Below are 14,868 nucleotides of genomic sequence, written 5' to 3'. Positions count from 1 at the left end.
CTGGGGGCAGCCGGTGGAGAGCTATGAAGAGAGGCTGCCCGTCGGCCCACGGAGCGAGGGGCCGAGGGGGACAGGGAGCTGTGCCAGGCTCCGCTGCGGGGCCTGGGCACTTTTAGGGTGCCCTGCCCGGGGTGAGGGGACACCCCGGCCTGCCTGGGGTGAGGGGCTCCCGCCATGTCCAGTCCGGTCCCCGCCGCCCCTCACCTGCGGGCGGGCGGCGCCGGCAGGGCGCGGGGGCGGCGCGGCGGGCGGTGCCGGGAAGAGCGGCCGGGCCGGGCGGGGAGGCGCCGGAAGAGCCCATTTCCTCCGCGGGACGGGACAAAGCGGCGGGGCCGAGCGCAGCCAGGGCGGCCGCCACCATCCCAGCCCAGCTCTGCCCCGGTAAAGTTGCGGCTCTCGCACTTGGAAACTTTTGGGCGCCGGGCTGGGCCGAGCCGTGGGGCCGGGGCGGGGGACGGAGGATGGGAGCGGAGCGGAGCGGGCCGCGCGTGGGGAGGGAGCCGGGCCCGGCTGGGGAGGCTGCGCTGCCCCGAGCGGCGGGGCCCGCGCGGGAGCGGGGCGGGCCCGCGGTGTTCGGGGCCGCCGAGCGCGTTCTGCCGGGGGAGCAGCGCGGCCGGGCCGCTCCCGGCGAAGTTTCGGTGCGGTGCGGCGGGGTTCAGGCCCCTCCCCGCGCGGCTGGGGCCGCCCCGGCGCCGCTCCCCGGCTGCGGGCAGGGCCGGGCAGGGCCGGGAGCCCCCGGGAGCTCTCGGGAGCCCTCCGTGCCTTTCGGACCCGCGGTGTGTCCGGGCGGCGCAGCCGGCGCCAGCCCTCCTCCAGCCCCGGCCGGGCTGCTGATCCCAAACACGGACAGCCGGGAACGCCCCGCCTGGCTCCGCCACGTTTTCTTACACCCACCGCTAATCCCCTCCTGTGCTGGAAGGCGAGAGCCTCTCCTTCGCGGAGAGAAAGTTCTGTGCTACTTTTTCCAGAGAAAAAGTAGGGAGGGCGCATCCGCTCCTGGGTTACGTGCGGCCCCTGTGTCTGCTGCCTGTGGCCCTGGGGTCCCTGGGCAGCGTGGGTTACCCGCCTGCTATTCCCTGCTCCTACCCATTCAAAACGCCTGAAATCTTTCAGACCGAAAGTTTACAGGAAAGAGTGTGTTCCAATTACGTTTAGTGAAGAATCAGATGCGCTCAAGGCACGGCTCCCTGCCTGTGTGCCCTTGGCTGGCCAGCCGTGCCCAGGAGGTGTTTTCTGGCGAGGGTCATCGATCGCCCCTCGCCCCGCCGGCCTGCGGCCCTGTGAGCGCGTCCTCAGCCCAGCGTTCGGAGCTGTGACTCCAGGCGTGTCTGGACTATCTGTGTTGAACTAGTCTGGGAGCTCTTTGCTGCGCTTCCCCCTTTGTTTGGCTTTGTCTGTTGTTTTTTGGGGATGGGAGTTGTGCAGAAGGTGTTTTCTGGGTGCTTCAGTCACTTGTGCTCTGGTTAGGGGTTTCCTGTGTTTTTCCTGCACTGGGACTGGGGAGGTGGGAGAGGCTGCACTCTTCAGTCCTGCTGGCTACACCAGGCTCTGGGGTTGTATATTTCAGTTCCTGGGTTGGTTTGTAGGTAGGATTGTGTTGATGAAGGTGAAAACCCAGCTCATTTTACACTAGGTGCAGCCTTTGCTGTGTCTCGGGGCACCAAGGCCACATTAAGTGTTTTGTTGTACTTATTTCACCCTTCTGAATCGAAACGTGTTGTTTAAAAGGACATACTTTGATGTTGAGTCACTGTTCGTCATTTTCAAAGAGGCAGTTTCTAAAACATCACGGAAATGTCTTGAGTTTTCTCAGCAGAAACTGACAAAGGTTTAGTAGGTTTTGTTTTTAGAAAGGCTTTGCCCTAACCTTTTTCATAACAAACAATGTGCCTTCATTCTTTACGTTTTTTTTCAGCCAGCTCTAATAATAGGCCTCTGCATCGGAGATTTAAAGTTTATACAAGGTGGCTGGGGGGAGTGCAGTGGGCAGAGATTAGAAATCCTGTGCTCAAATCGATGCTTTAAAATACAAATGTAAATACTTTCCTCACAATTGATTTTCAGGGTTTGAAACATCAGCATTTCTGTGCTGGTGTGTGTAAGGACAGACATTAATGTGCAGCTTCTTCATAGGGCTTCTGTTGGTCTGATAAATTTAACTGGAAGATGTAATAGAAGAGTAATTTGTGTTTTTTTCAGCAGCATAAATATCTTTCTGCAGCTGTAAGATCCAGAAACTGATCTTGCAAAGGAATCCACATTAAGCAGAAATGTTTATGAGTTGGAAATAGACTTTTGTGGGACTTCAGGCCTACCTTGAATTTACATCTGCTGCTACTGTTTGATTTCTAGATGACCTTTCTTATGCAGAGAATTACTTCAGATCACAGAAATACTCAGTGGCCAAACCAGCCTGCTTGTCATAGGTGGGCAGTGGGGCTGCTCTGGAGTGAGGGCCCTCGTGGTGCTTCTGTTCATGACTTGCCAGGTTCTGTTTTACTGGCGTCTCTCAGCTTTGCTGGACACCAAAGGAAACATAATGAATAAAAGAGGACTGAGTGGCACTTTGTTAGGACAGTACCCTATGAGACAGTCACTCAGCATAATGATGAGTCACAGACTGGTTTGGGTTGAAAGTGACCTTAAAACACTGGTTCCACTCTGCTGCCATGGGCAGGGACACCTTTCCTGCCCAAACCCTGCACCTGCTCCGAGCCCTTCCACCCTGGCCTTGAATGCTTCCTGGGATGGGGCTTCCTGCTGTTGTGTCTTAGCTGACATCACTCAAAAGCTTGTGCTGCTGAACTTCAGTGCTGAAAGTATGACCTTGAGGAGTGAGATCTGTTACTGCTCTGGGAATTCACCCGAACTGTTCTCCAGCTAGTCTGGAATAGCTCCATTCAGTGACTTTATAGCTCGTGTGTTGGTTAAACAGCATTGCAGCTTTAGAGAAAGTGCAGATGTTTGATAATTACTACTTTTAACTCCATACTATTTTAATCCAGCAAATGAGATTTAAAATAGAGCTACCACAAAATTGTATGCTAGCACCCTGACTGGATGAGCTCCTCTGGAAAGACAAGCACTGAGAGTGGCCTGCTGTGTCACGAAGCAGAGCTGGGTGCAGATGGATTTACTGAGGTGAAGGAGTTGCAGGAGGAATGAGGTCACTGCAACTGGAAGTGGATTGTTCTCCTCCAGTAACTGAGACTCCTTATCTGCTAGTCAGGGTGAGAATGGGTGTAACTGTGATTTCTGGTGTGCAGAAGGTTACTCCAGACTCTTCTGTTGGCAAATCTGATACTTAAATATGAGTCATAATTCCTTGTGACTGATGGATTTAAAGAGCCAGCTACCTTTTCTCTCAATATGATTACATATTTTTGCTTGTTAATCCCAGATGTACTACAGAAAACATCTGTTAGTCCTTTAATATGTGTTTATAAATATCTCTGGTGGAATTAGAGGAGTAACTTTTTTTTTTCCCCCCATCCTTTGGGAAGTGATAGAAATTATTCAATACGCAGATCTAAACTAACACAGTTTGCAAAGTGCAATTCTCCCCCAGTCTGAAGTTCCCTTCTGATGCAATTTCTCTAATTTACAAGACGGCTACTTATTAATCAGTTAGACTCCCAAGAGCCTTTTCTGAGAGGTTTTAAATTCAGGGATCAATGCCTGTATTCTGGGCTTATCTGAAGCTCTGTGGGCAGCAGATCAAGAGTAGGGATTCTCCACCTTCTCTCAGGTGAGATTCCCCCCTGCAGAGCTGCCCCAGCCCTGGCCCAGCACAGGCAGGAGCTGGAGCTGCTGGGGCCAGGCCAGAGGAGGCTCCAGGATGAGCAGAGGGATGGAGCAGCTCTGCTGGCACAGCTGGGATTGTTCACCTGGAGAGGAGAAGGCTCCAGGGAGAGCTCAGAGCCCCTTCCAGTGCCTAAAGGGACTCCAAGAGAGCTGGAGAGGTACTTTGGAGAAGGGAGAATGGCTTCACACTGCCAGTGGGCAGGGATAGATGGGATATTGGGAAAACTCTTGGCTGTGAAGGTGGGCAGGCCCTGGCACAGGGTGCCCAGAGTAGCTGTGGCTGCCCCCAGATCCCTGGAAGTGTCCAAGGCCAGGTTGGACATTAGAGCTTGGAGCTGGTGGAAGGTGTCCCTGCCCACAGCAGAGTGGAATGAGATGAGCTTTAAGGTCCCTCCCAAGCCAAACCATTCTCTGATAAACTCAGGGATGGAAAAACCAAACATGAGGCCAGCTATAGCTAAAGGAATAACCATTACCAAGGCAGAGAGTAGAACAGTGCCCATGAAGCCAAGCTGGAGGCCAGCTCGTTCTCTGGTAGCTCTGTTTTAGTGCATGGAGTGGCGCAAGAACAGATGAGTACTGATGCTACAGCCCGAGAGTGAGTGAAACTTTTGGTAGTGAGGGGCTTGAAGCAGACAGGGAACTGGCACCAGTGTGGCAGGTAGGATTGCATTGGGCATGATGGGGATCCTCAGGTTGTGGTGTGCTGTTTTTCCCAAAGAACACCCAGCTTCTCAGCAATCAGTGCCATATTATGGAATAGATCTGCATATGACTGTATATGCTTAAGAAGAATTTCTGTGTGGAGCTGATGTTGAGCAAATGAGGAGTTGATGTGGAGCAAATGAGATTTTGGTGCAAGTTAGGGTAGAAGAGGCAGGTTGGTTCAGCCTGTTCTAAAGTAGCCGTCAATAGCTAGTTTAAGGAAGAGGCTGAAACTGATGAGCTTGGTAGGTGGCTAGGTGCTGAAGGATCAGGGTTTTTTTTAACCTGGATGTTAACTGAGGGGAGATTGTAGGCCTTACAGTTCTGTCATTGCCGTTGTTCAGCAGAAGGTCAAGAGGACATTTAGGTAAATGCTAAATTTGTGGCTTTTCATTTAAGTCAGTAGGGGTCAATGCTATCAGGAGCATGTGGCTTTGGTGGCTTGTGTGGTTTTCAGTGCTCCGCCTTCCACTGCTGTTCCCACTTCTTCAAGGGCTCAGAGTTTTCATTGACTTTATTCTGGGCACTTGTAGAGGTGATATCTATGCAGATCTAAGGCTCAAGGGGGGAGATTTCTTTTTCTATATCTTTCTCTGGTTGATACAACCTGAGCACAGGAGATCCTCTTAAATAAATGGTCTGCACAAGGGCTGCACTAGCAATGTAGCTTTACAGAGCCACAAAGGTCAGTTGAATTTTTCATGTAAACAGGGCTGAGCTGTGTGCCTATAAAATGGTGTTTAACCTGTGTAACACTGAGCAGGTCAGTATTCATCTTAGCAAAGTGCTCTTGAGATCTTCAGCTGAAGCTGTAGGTGGGTAAATGTTTTTTTTTAATTGACTGGAATATTGAATTCAGAGCCAGTGTTGTTGAACAGCAGAGGACAGAGCTGTGGTGTGCTCAGAAGCAAGAAGGTGAAAGTGGGTGTGAGTGCAACTAATCAAGATACAAGCTGCCAGTTTTTGCCCTCTTTCTTGCAAGTATGTCCTTGTAATGTATACTTGTAAAACTAATCTCTTTTAGCATGACTTAAAGACCTAGAGAGTCTTGCTGTTCAATGCTGAAGAGTTGCTCCTGGTCCTGGATAATTCGTGATGGGCTGTGGATGTGTGTGCAAGTGACACGTCTCATAATAACTTCACTTACAAACCATAGTGTTCATTCCAACCAGTACCTGGTGTCCAGGTGTTTTGGAGTCTAAGCATCCTGAAATTTCAATTATTTATTAATTTCAAAGGTGAAAAGTTGAACAATGAACTGTAAGTGGTGCACAGAGAGGGCTTGATGTGTTCTGATTGCTATAGCTGAGAGGTCTGTCCTGCTGTGACCCTCATCAGGTTTTGGTTGTACTGGTCCCATCAACTTTTTATTAGTCTAGCCCTTGTCTGAGGCCCTAAGACCTGGTCTTCACCTGGTCTTGGCTGAGCTGACTGGTAGCAACAACTGAAGGAGGGAATAAAGCAGGAGCTCTGCTTGTTGCACTCTTGAGCAGTATCCTCTGGCCCTTGGATGCCTTTGTGGAGGGATGAATGCTCTAGGATGGTTTTTGGTGTCTCCTTCTGGTTCTCTGGTCGTAATTACCACCCCCTGCCACTTTTCTTTTTACTGATCCCTGCAATCATTTATCATCATTCATCTTCCCTCCCTCATATCCTCCCCCACCTTTTTCCTGGGTGGTGGCAGTGTGTAAAGCTATCCCTAAAAGGGAAAGCAACAGGCAGGCAGTAAAACAAGCAATAAAACCATGAGAGAAGAGCAAACAAGTAGCATTGCTTCCCTGAGGTTCTCTGCCAGGGTCCAGCAGTTTAGGAGCTTCCTGAGGCAGCAGTTGGAGCCTGAACTGGCTGTTCTGAAGATGTGCCTGGTGGCCACAGTGGCCAGTGCTGGCAGGAGCCCACATGGCCTCTGGCTCTGACAATCCTGGCTGCAGGTGCAGAGCAGCTCTCCCATCATCATGTTCAGCCAATGACTTCATGGCTTTTAAATTTAGAAACCTTGTGAGTTAAACAACTTCATGCAAGCTACAAGTAAAATGAAAGATTTTTTTGGAATATTTTTTGAGTGAAGAGCAGGAATCTGGTTTGGCTCTATGAGAGGCTCTGTAGTGGTTTAAATGTTGGTACAAGGTATGGCTTTGTAGTTCCTGCCACTTCCACTCTTTGGAAGATGTGTTTAATTAGAAACCACTGCCCTTGCAGCTGGAAACACATTTGCTGAGTCACATTAAACAGTGCATCCTGAAAGTGGAGATGTAGAGAAGCCTTTTTGGACAGTGGGCACAGCCTGTGTTTGTTACTCCATGACACCTCACTGCTGGTGGAGTCCTCAGTCACAGCCCTCTGACTTGTGACAGGTATAGAGAATAGTGCAGTTTTATTGTGAGCAGGGGGTTAGGGAGAAAAAATAATTACATAAAATCCAATAAGTATAGCACAAAAAATAAAAAAGCTTGAGGGTTTATAGGTAGCAAAACAGAATAATGTAGATTACTTGTGCAGGGTTCAAAGCTTATAACCTCAAGGAGAAGAAGTTAATTTCTGGTCTTTATGCATCAGTACTTTAGTGTCAGGTGTTCTCAGCTGGTTTACTTAGTTTACAGAACTGGTTAAGACAATTTGAATATGATTATTTGATTAACAGTGTATTATTGTGGGCTTAGGGAAAAGTCAGTGGCTGTCAGTGAAAGATGCAGTGTTCAGCAGAACCAGAGGCAAAGCGCTGGTGCAAAGCCAATGGAACAGGATTTTTTAGCTCATCTGGTTTCTGTTCTGTAGGTTTGTCATGTTTCCTATTCCTGGGGGTGAAAAGAAGGAGTGGAGAGAGAAAAATGTCTTCAATCAGATGTGAGTTCTAATTAGTAAATGGCTCTGTTACTACATTAATTTTTTTTCCCCCAACAAGACTATCTAAGCAGTGACTCCTTTTTCTGAAACATGGTTCCTTCTTCCTGATTCTATGGAATGTGGGTGGGACAGTGGCTTTTTTTTTTTTTTTTTTAAAACAGAGGTGGCTTTAATTGGTCATCTATCTGTGAAGGCAGTGACTCAAAAGGATTCCTGCCCAGGGCAGGTCATGGTTAGCTCTGGCTACCATGCACCGTGGTGCACCTTTAGTGAGTTTGTACTTGACAGAAGGTGGTTATGGCTGTACAGGAACTCTGGGAAGCATCCAAAAATGCATCACACCACTGTGTTTTTATTATGACTTGCTTTGCTTTTCTGGAGAGGCTGTGAAGTTCTCACCAGCCAGTGCCCCAGTGTTCCAGTGTCTGCAGCCTTGAGGGGATGGGGTGTCAGAGCATCCTGCCTTAGTGTGCAGGCACTGAGAGGTGCTTCACTCCTCCAAGTCATGCTTGTGCAGTTCATTCATGGTCAGTCTTTTGGGGTTTGTTTTTGTGAATTTCCCCTTCCCCCTCCCAAACTCACAGCGGGAGCTGCAAGTTGAGAGTTGTCTGAGGGCGTGAGGTGATGGTGCAACTCTTCCTGTCAGAGGAACTCATTGTTTATAGCTGAGAGATGTTGCTGAAGGTTACCCTGAGCTTCAAGTGAAGATCTCAGCCTCATCACCTGTAGGTATTGTTACTTTTTTCTTTTAAAAAAACTGCTTTGTAATTTTTAGCTAAGACTGACAGAGTGTTCCTGAATCAAAGTGGAGGACTGCAAAAGGACTTCTGAAGTTTTCATAGGAAACTTAAAATACATTTTACTTTGAAGAGTCTTCGCATTCATGTTTTCCTTTTGCTTCAGTGGGTGCTTCTGGTAGGTTTTGCCAAAGGAGAAAACTGGGAAGCTTTTTCCATTCTTAAAACACAGAAGTTTTTGTTATGTAGTCCTTAGTTGCTGCTGTGCTGGGCATGCAACTGAGAATATGGTATTTAGTCTCTAGTAATACAAGGCTGTCCATTTGCTCCATGTTTAAGTAAATTTTCATCAACCCCCTAATTAGAGGGAGTCTTTTTTAATTTTTTTTTTTCAAAACATGTGTGTCAGCTCCAACAGCTCCATTATTTGTGGACTCCTGACAGTTTTAAATTGCTAATGAAGGTGTAGATTTCGAAGATGTGGTCAGCTGAAAGCACTGAAGGGTATTGCATAACAACATATCAATTTAGGAATGAAAATGCAGTTTGAGTGGGGTCAGATTCTGGTTATTTCTGACTCTTTAGCATAAACAGCACTTTTTATTGCAGGTTGAGTGCTGAAGAAGATCAGAACAAAAATCCCCGGGTTTTCTTTTCCCTTTATTGCCAGCCATCAGTGAGGTTTTGCAGGCTAAGCAAGAATCAATTTTGCAGCTGTGGCAAATTCTCCTGCCAGCTGATAAAGTGGACTAATTTATAACAAGCTTTTCCTTATTTAATGTGTAGTTGTGGCAAAAATTATCTTGTTAAAAGGTTGCCCCTTCTTGCATTCATTGTTAACTTAAGGTTGGTAATTGGAACCTGTGCTGGTGTAGTTGGGGGTTTGAAGAGCCATGCTCTGAAGCCACAGCCTAGTTATTATATATGCACTGACTGTGTTTCCCTAGGGTCTGAAATCTGTGCTGTGGTTCAGAGAGTGCCAGAAAGCTCTTCTTTATTTCTTTCTCAATGATCTTAGGGAAGCTTCATGGAGTTTTCTGCCTCAAGAGTGGAAAGAGGCACTGAGGTTGGAAGGACTCTTGGCAGTTGAATTCAAGTGGTCCAGCAGATGCACAAGACCCTCCTGGGTTCTGACATCCTGTCTCCAGGCTGAGTCCCCTTGTTGTGCTTCAGTGTGAACCTACAGTTTGAGCCTGAAGCTTCAGTGTGAGAGATGTGGCTGAGTAAGGGCGGGGTTTGGGAGGTTGAAGTTGCTGTCACTGCAGGGATAAGCTCAGGAGAGATGTTGCTGTTTGCCTAAAATGCAGGTGTGGTGTCCTTCTGCATGGCCAGAGCCTCACAGTGCTCACCCACAGAGCAGCTAAATACAGCAGTTACAGATCCAGTAGTTACTTGTTCTGATCTGGAAGTTATCTTTCATGGTGTTAGTGCAGGTCTTCAGCATAAAATGCACAAACAGCCATGTGAAAGCAAAGTGAGTGGTTATTATTCGTTACTGTCAGAGCTTGCTGGTCATGGCACATCCTTTTTGTTTAAATACAAAGTTTTGCAGCCAGAATGTAAAAATTATTCTTACTTATAGAGGAGAGTCTCTTTTTTAGAAAGAGCATGTGTGTCTTTCAAAGCACTCTTGATTCCCTGTCAGTTTTCTTTATGGAGTTGGGATCATGCATGAATTTTGGAAACTGAAAACTGCAGAAATTAATTGGAAGTTTGGGATGAACCAGGCTACCCATCTGAACAGCTAAGTGGGTATAAGGCTGAGTTTGGCTCCTGCATTCTTTCAGGGTATCATCCATGAACTGGAGCCTTAGTGTGCCATAAATAAGTCACTAATTGCTCGTGCTGCCTGTGATTTGTCTTCCACAGCACCTCTTTCTAGATCCTTTGTAGTAAAACAATTCTGTCAGAAAGGAAACGATCAGAGCTGAGCACTTGCATAACTGGAGGCAAGAAGCTGCTGTTGGCACCAGCATCTCCCAAGCCAACATGATATTTACCATTGTGAAATCTCTGCTGAGGTCCCTGGACCAGCAGTGAAGCTGTTTGTGCAGAGCATGCCCTCATCCCCTAAGCAGCAGCTGAACCTGAGTGAAGGAGTGAAAACCTGGAGGGACAGAGCATGTTCCTGGTTCTGACTGAAGATGAATGTCCAGCACTGTGACAGTTTGGAAGCTGCTAGGAGATAGCACAGACTGCTGGGGGAGAGTGAGGCATCTTCATCTGCTGCTGTGCCCTGTGCCCACTCCTGTGTGGGCTGGGCTGGGCTCTGCTGCCACAGGGAAAAGGTGAGGGGCTCCCTGTGGCTGCTGGCTCTGCTGGGAGGCAGCACCCACATGGGAGAGAAAACAGCCAAGAATTTCATGGATTTTTGTATGGACACTGGATCAGGATTCATCTCTCAATTCAGTAGCAAGGTCTAAATGAGTGGAGAATAGAGAAGCATTTGTTTGTTCCTGGCTGTGTCAGGCTGTCTGATGAGCGTTTCAGATGCCTCTGTGGGTTTTTTCCACGAGAGCAGCAGATAAAAATTTATGTAAGTAGATTAAGAGACCTGGAACTAGGATGGCACTGGTGAGGAGAATGGGCTTATCTGAACCTGAATATAGTCTTTTTTCTTGGGTGGTTACTGCAGTTTGTGGGAAAAAAACCCTAAACAAAAGCTATAGCAAAGTTGAATATACTTGAGTGGAAGGAAATTCCATCAAGGAAAACATGGTCATTGGTTTCTACAGAAGGTTGCTTTACTCAGTGAAGTTATTTCCCACATATTTTTCCATGATTTGTATAGATACCACACTTGAAAGTTTAGTAAAATTGTGTTCAATGAAAACGAAGAGTTTGGGATGAGGTGGAGATGATCTTACCTTGACAGCAAGCTGGACAAGGCCAGTGTATCTACTCCCACCTCAGAACGTGGAGGCACTCCAAAGTTTAGTAACAAGGACACAGGGAGTACAACCCACCTGGGTCCATAAGACAGGTTCAACTCAAACTCATCCTCCACATACAAATAGGGGCTTTGCCACAACATGACACCTGAGTTTGTATTAATATTTCAGACTGTGAAATTCTAGCAGTAAGGATTTCTCATGAGGTAATACCTGTGTGGCATTTATGGTGGGGGGCGGGATTTGGTAGCTGAGCAGATGGAGTGTAAGACTATGTTAGAGTGTCTCTGTTTTTAGTTGTGTATACTTGATGTTAAATAAAACCAGCCTAAATAAAGCTGGCTTAAATCCTTCTTGAAAAGCATCATATACACCAAACATCCTTGACTTGCAGCTATTTGGCTGCTGAGTGTTGCTTTATTTGTGGAACAGGGCAGACAAATTAATTTGGAGACTGTGAAGGGAAAGAATGGAACTTTTTATTTTATGGATACTCCTAATTTTATGAAAAACCAGTTTTGAGTTGTCAGTGGGCCAGTTGTCGATGTCATATGAAGGCCGAGCATATAAGCTGAGTTTTACTGAAGTGTGCCTTAATCTCTTTGAAGCCAAAACTGTTTGGAAGATTTGTATTAATGGTATGTGTTAGATACCCAGCTCCCAAATATCTTTGCCCTCTTGTCTGCCACCTTCAGCAGGGGTCAAGGATCCCTGCTGGTTGTTGGGTGGGTTGATTGGGTAACAAGCCAAGCAAAAGGATTCCATTGGGAACAAGGGGGCTGGTTCTTTTTCTGTATGGAAGATAAAGCTGGGTCATTGTGTTGTGAATCCCACCATATTCCATCCCCGGGACGTGGGTGATAGTCATTATGCAGTACAGAATATGCAGACAGTCTGGAAGCATGGTAGGAGACCAGATTATCATTCAAAATGAGTGAGACATAGGAGAGAAAAGAGCTGCAAAAAACTGCAGTGAAGTACTTCTTACTACTCCTGGGCACATCAGCCCCACAGAATGGGAAACAGCTGAGGAGTCCAGGAAGGATGTTCAGAGAGAGAATGTCCTCTCAGGTATAAAATGTTCTTGTCCCATGTTCTGTGTTAGGTATTTTGGCTAGCTCAGTGCTGGAATTCAGCATGTGGTCTATTGTGCCTGGCAAGGTCAGCTCCTCTCTATGCCAGTCAGACCATTCCTTGAATACTGGCTTCTCTGATAAAAAACAAGAAATCCGTGAGTGCAACTAAAAGCTTTTAGAAAGCAGCCTGTCAGGAGAGGTAAAATGTGAAGACTGACAGCAGATGTTATGTTAAAGACTTTCAGGTAGCACAAGGTGGTGGGACTGAAGCACAAGAGATGGACAGTTATTTTTTGCTGTGTAACCCAAGAGATTTACCCTTGCCTGGAGGTGGGGTGACTGCAGGATGATTTGGTACTGGGCAGGTGGAATGGACTCACTCAGTAGTGTCTGAGATACAGCCAGCACTGCCTTCAGGTGTGTGTGTGGGAGTGCAACCTGGAAAAACAGGACCCTGAGCACTTAGGCCTTTTTGTGATTGGTTGGGGTGCAGAGCTTGCTGTTCGAATTGTGCTCCTTCACGGGCTTTTGGAAAAGCCTTGGGTGCCTTCAGGGCACTTCTGCAAAGCAGCTGCAGAGCTGCATTCCTCTGCTTGCCAATACCTAAAAATTATTTGCATGCCAGTATTATGGAAGTAAGTATCTGAAGTTATTCCTAAAACCTTGAATTTCCTGTTTTTGAGAACACTCAGACCTACAGTTGTGGCTTTTGGAAGGAGCATTGTGTGTACATCACCCTTGGTGTGCTCCTGGCAGCTCCAGCAGCTCATATGTCCCTCTGCTCATCCTTCTCTCCAAGCAGGGCCGGGGCATGCCCTGGGGGGCACTTCAGAGGCAGAGCTCATCTCCATGCTGCTCCCTCCCTGTGCAGTCGCACCTCATCCATCAGGACAGGAACCTGGGAAGGGAAGTTTCACTTACCAGCTTATTCTGAGACAGAGCTCCCTGCAGTGGCTCACCCCATCAGGCCTCTGCCAGCGTGGGTCTGTTTGGGCAGGGAGAGGAGAGCTGGATGGCAACCGTGGCTGGTGGAAGCAAAATGGAGACCTGTCCTTAATCTTTATCTGTTGATGAGATCTTGGCTGTTTGTAGAAAGCAAGCAAGAGTTATCCAGGGGTGATTCTGCTTGCAGATCATTGGCTGGAGCAGAGTGGCTTCCTTAAACCCCTGTGCTTCCCCTGCCCTCGTGTCCTTGCCAGTGCACTAAGCCCCAGTAAGACACTGCATTACTACTGAAATCTCTATTGCAATAATGAGCACCATCATGAACAGGAAAATAACCCAAAGGGTTTGCAGTTAATGTGCTGGGCTGGTGAGCATGGTTGGAGGTTGCAGCTTCACATGTCTGAGCATCAGATATGTGGGGAGGGCATGCCTGCTCCCTGCAGAAGCTCTGCTTGGTTGTCAGTTTTCAGTGGCTCCTGGTTCAGCTTGGCTGTGGCATCCAGCTTTGCCCCGTGTTCCCACTGCAGTGGCTTTGCCAACAGTGCCAGCTGATGGTGCCATCTCCCCTTGCCGCGTGGTGGCACGGTGAGCCAGATGGGCATCTCAGCCCACCTTGCAAAAATGGATTTCTTTCCCTTCAGCCAAATCAGTCCTTCCCCATCTGGTTAATCGCTCAGGCGTAGGGAAAGCTGTGCCAGCACGGAGGGGGTGTGATGTGCAAACGGGAATGAGTTCCTGGAGGGGTGTGGGAGGATGAACATTGGTCCTTAAGCAGCTTTTCTGCTGCTTATGAAACCACAGGCTGGGCAACCACAACTCTCTGTGCAGTGGTGTTGTTCTATATATTCCTGCACTTGAAATTCAGCACCGCTCACTCCTCTGCCGTGTGGTCTGTGCTGTTTTGTCCCTGAATTTAGTGGGGCTCGGGCATGGAGAACCTGTTCCATGTCAATTGGGCTGTCACAGCTGTCCAACCAGTGCTGCACTGCTCTGCTGTGGGTTCCTCTTCTAGAGGATGTCCTCTTTCCCTGTAGGTGTTGGAGCGATTGCAGGTTGTGGTGTGCTCTCCAGGAGCCAAGGATTAAGCACTCTGCTCCAGTATCCCATGAGGTGGTTACCTGGGCCATATTTGAATTCACTGAGGGAGAGCTTGAGCAGTCCCAGGGAAAAGGCAAGTTCCAGAAAACTAGGGGGAATCCCAGCCATGCTATACTATGGCCCTGACAGTTGTCCCTAAACCCATCTCACCCATGTGTTAGTAACCTATAGCCTGTTCCTGTGTTCTCCACAGTTTTAATTTAATTCAATAAACATATTTGTTGCAATGTACAAAAGATATCCAAGCCTTTGCTGCCAGACAGGCTATTTGATACCAAGCTTTGCTTTTTAGATAAATTTCAATAGCACTGCTACTAAGTGGTTTTTATAGACCATTACTGTTGGCCAATTCATGAACTATCATACTAACGTGTTTTTAGATGGATTGCCTTTATTATCCTACTAATACAATTAGTGTATCTTCTCATGGTTACTTCGTCCTGCTCATGGTTTCTGCAAGAGGTGTAACAGCATTAACTACATAGAAAAAGCCTTTCTTTAGAAACCTGCTGGGCTTTCCAGAGCCCTGGCTCTGTTTCTCAGACACCACAAAGGTTGTCAGTGTATTTTTCTTGGCTTCTTACGTAGGAAGCATTTGTGCTGAGCTGATGGGGAGGGAATAAACCAGTGAAATTCCTTCTGAGGGGTGGGAAGCTGCCTGGGGGTGAAGGGCATTTCACAGCATGCCCTGTGCCAGCAGCATCTGGGCTGTGGCACAAGCCAGTAGGTGAGTGAAATAAAAAGAGGGAGTGATTGAGAGAGAAGGTT

The 14,868-nt window shown here is 47.7% G+C and overlaps 1 protein-coding gene across 1 annotated transcript in view; it reads left to right on the top strand.

Moving 5' to 3' along the window:
• The first annotated feature begins 258 nt into the window (after positions 1-258).
• CTNNA1 (catenin alpha 1) overlaps positions 259-14,868 on the top strand; it is a 121,517-nt gene continuing 106,907 nt past the window's right edge. The window contains exon 1 of the mRNA XM_059860336.1: positions 259-381. The gene's annotated coding sequence lies outside the window, so the exon portion shown is untranslated. The remainder of the gene's footprint in view (positions 382-14,868) is intronic.

Source organism: Haemorhous mexicanus, chromosome 15 (genome assembly GCF_027477595.1).
Source record: "Haemorhous mexicanus isolate bHaeMex1 chromosome 15, bHaeMex1.pri, whole genome shotgun sequence".
Classification (NCBI taxonomy): domain Eukaryota; kingdom Metazoa; phylum Chordata; class Aves; order Passeriformes; family Fringillidae; genus Haemorhous; species Haemorhous mexicanus.
The sequence above is the reverse complement of the archived record's forward strand: the minus strand, read 5'-3'. Positions and strand labels throughout refer to the sequence as shown.